This window comes from Alosa sapidissima, chromosome 17 (assembly GCF_018492685.1).
Source record: "Alosa sapidissima isolate fAloSap1 chromosome 17, fAloSap1.pri, whole genome shotgun sequence".
NCBI lineage: Eukaryota > Metazoa > Chordata > Actinopteri > Clupeiformes > Clupeidae > Alosa > Alosa sapidissima.
The window spans coordinates 23,670,294-23,672,793 of NC_055973.1; the positions used below are offsets into that span (position 1 = coordinate 23,670,294).

General features: G+C 46.6%; 1 long non-coding RNA gene across 1 annotated transcript in view; it reads left to right on the top strand.

Moving 5' to 3' along the window:
- The window catches only part of LOC121687844, a 6,174-nt gene extending 5,244 nt beyond the window's left edge, over positions 1-930 (top strand). The window contains exon 4 of the long non-coding RNA XR_006024427.1: positions 523-930. This is a non-coding gene — a long non-coding RNA (uncharacterized LOC121687844). The remainder of the gene's footprint in view (positions 1-522) is intronic.
- The last annotated feature ends 1,570 nt before the right edge of the window (positions 931-2,500 follow it).

Genomic DNA, 2,500 nt, shown 5'->3' on the forward strand with positions numbered 1-2,500 from the left:
CTCAGGATGAATAAAGTATGTATTTATCTATCTATTTATCTATAGTATACACACCAACTGGCTGCTCAAAACCAATAGCTCTTGGGCGTAGCCCTGACACAGAATGTCTGTGGATTTACTGACCCTATTGTATAGTATTAGTATATATACTCTTTTGATCCCTGCATTTATCCCAATTCGTGAACACTCAGCACACAGTGAGGTAAAGCACACACTAATCCCGGCGCAGTGAGCTGCCAGCAACAACAGCGGCGCTCGGGGTTAGGTGCCTTGCTCATGGGCACTTCAGCTGTGCCTACTGGTCGGGGTTCAAACCGGCAACCCTCCGGTTACAAGTCTGAAGCGCTAACCAGTAGGCCACGGCTGCCCCAATACAATATTGATGAATTTCTCTACAAAAAGCTAGCGTACAACATGAGTGCAGAAGTTTTGATATTGATTTTATTCCTTCCCTGTGCACCACAGGTAATTGGGGCCTTGGGCATAGTGCGAGGACTGATCCTATTTTTTTTATCACTGCAGAGCCGGATAGCCCAGACCTTATCAACAACCGGTGGATGTAACTACAGGTTTTTTATTCTGAGTGGGAGGTAATCGCTGGAGCACACACCTAAACCGCAGCGAGGACTTCGGGGAGTCAGGTGCAAGCGGATTTGTGTGGCTAGGATGAAAACCTGCAGCCTTAACAGCCCTCTGTTGATAAGACCCGTGAGCAGAATTTTTATACCTTGTTAGCATTAGCTGCATTAGCGTTAGCACTAACAGACAGATAGGCTATACCTCACAGCATGAGTGATGCCAGCCTTTCTCACCAAGAGAAAGAAAAGTGAGAAGAGAAAGACAGCGATAGAGAGAGAGAGAGAGGCTGTGGAGGAGAAGGAGGGGGTCGATGAGTAGTGGGGGTTGGGGCGCTGAAAAGCCTCGCTTTGTGGGGAGGATGTAACATTAATGCGATTTGGGGGAAGAGGTAGGGGGTGGCTATTCAGAGTAGGATTAGGAGAGTGTTAGAAGTGTGTGTGTGTGTGTGAAATGGGGGAGCACCAGCTGCCAAAGCATCCCCTGAAGGTAAAGAGGAGTGAGCAGGGAATTGGTGAAGTGTGTGTGTGTGTGTGTGTGTGTGTGTGTGTTTGTCTACAGGGGATCCCAGTCACAGCTCATTACCCTCACTAGAGCCAATCATTAAATATGAACATACACTAGTGTGTGTGTGTGTGTGTGGTATGTGAGTACACTGCTAGGTAAACAAGCAAAGAAACAAGCAAAATGGTCACAAATTGCAGGTCCTCCTTACATGAAGACAAACCAGTATATCATCTAAATAGACAGACACACATTCAAAGAGTCAGAATGTATTGTTGTTTGAAGAAAGGCTTTGTGTCAGAGAGCTATAAATACAGATTATGAGTAAGTGCGGGGGTGGGGTGTCTTAGCATAAACATGTGTGTAGTGTGTGTATTTCCGTGTGTGTGAGAGTGAGTGAGTGAGTGAGTGAGCACTGCTTTGGCAACACTGTAAAAGAACAGTCATGCTAATAAAGCCAATTGAATTGAATTGAACTGAATTGAGTGAGTGAGTGTGTGTACTGAGTATAAATCCTCTGTTTTCCTGTTGCCTATACACCATAAGTATAAGTATAGTATAAGTATATATATACTTTTTTGATCCACACTAATCTCGGGGCAGTGAGCTGCCTGCTACAATGGCGGCGCTCGGGGAGCAGTGAGGGGTTAGGTGCCTTGCTCAAGGGCACTTCAGCCGTGCCTACTGGTCGGGGCTCGAACCGGCAACCCTCTGGTTACAAGTCCAGGGTGCTAACCAGTGGGCCACGGCTGGTGGGCACACCAAAAGTACATTTTACATAAAAGAAAGCAGAAAGTATAATAGTAATATTGTGTGTGTGTGTGTGTGTGTGTGTGTGTGTGTGTGTGTGTCTATCAGTATAACAATCTCAGCAGTATAAACAGACAGCTCACTCCAATGCCACATGGATGAGAAGAGGAGAGAATTATTGGCCCAAGGAGAGAGAGAAAAAAAGAGTGGAGGAGATGAGCGGAGGAGAGGGAGAGAAAAGGAGAGCAGAGGAGATAAGAGGAGGAGAGAGAGAAAAGAAAAGGGTGAAAGAAAGAGTGGAGGAGATGAGAGGAGGAGAGGGAGAGAAAAGGAGAGCAGAGGAGATAAGAGGAGGAGAGAGAGAAAAGAAAAGGGTGAAAGAAAGAGTGGAGGAGATGAGAGGAGGAGGAGAAGAGAGAGGAAAGGAGAGCAGAGTAGAGGAGAGGGGAGGAGGAGAAAGAGAAAAGGAAGGGAGAAAGGAAGAGTGGAGGAGATGAGAGGAGGAGAGAGAGAGAAAAGGAGAGCAGAGGAAATGAGAGGAGGAGAGCAGAGGAAATGAGAGGAGGAGGAGGAGAAGAGAGAAGAGGAGAGTAGAGGAGATTAAGGGAGGAGAGAGGACAGAGCAGCAGGGCCCTTTACTTTCATGTCAGGAGTAAAAGAGCTCTTTGTG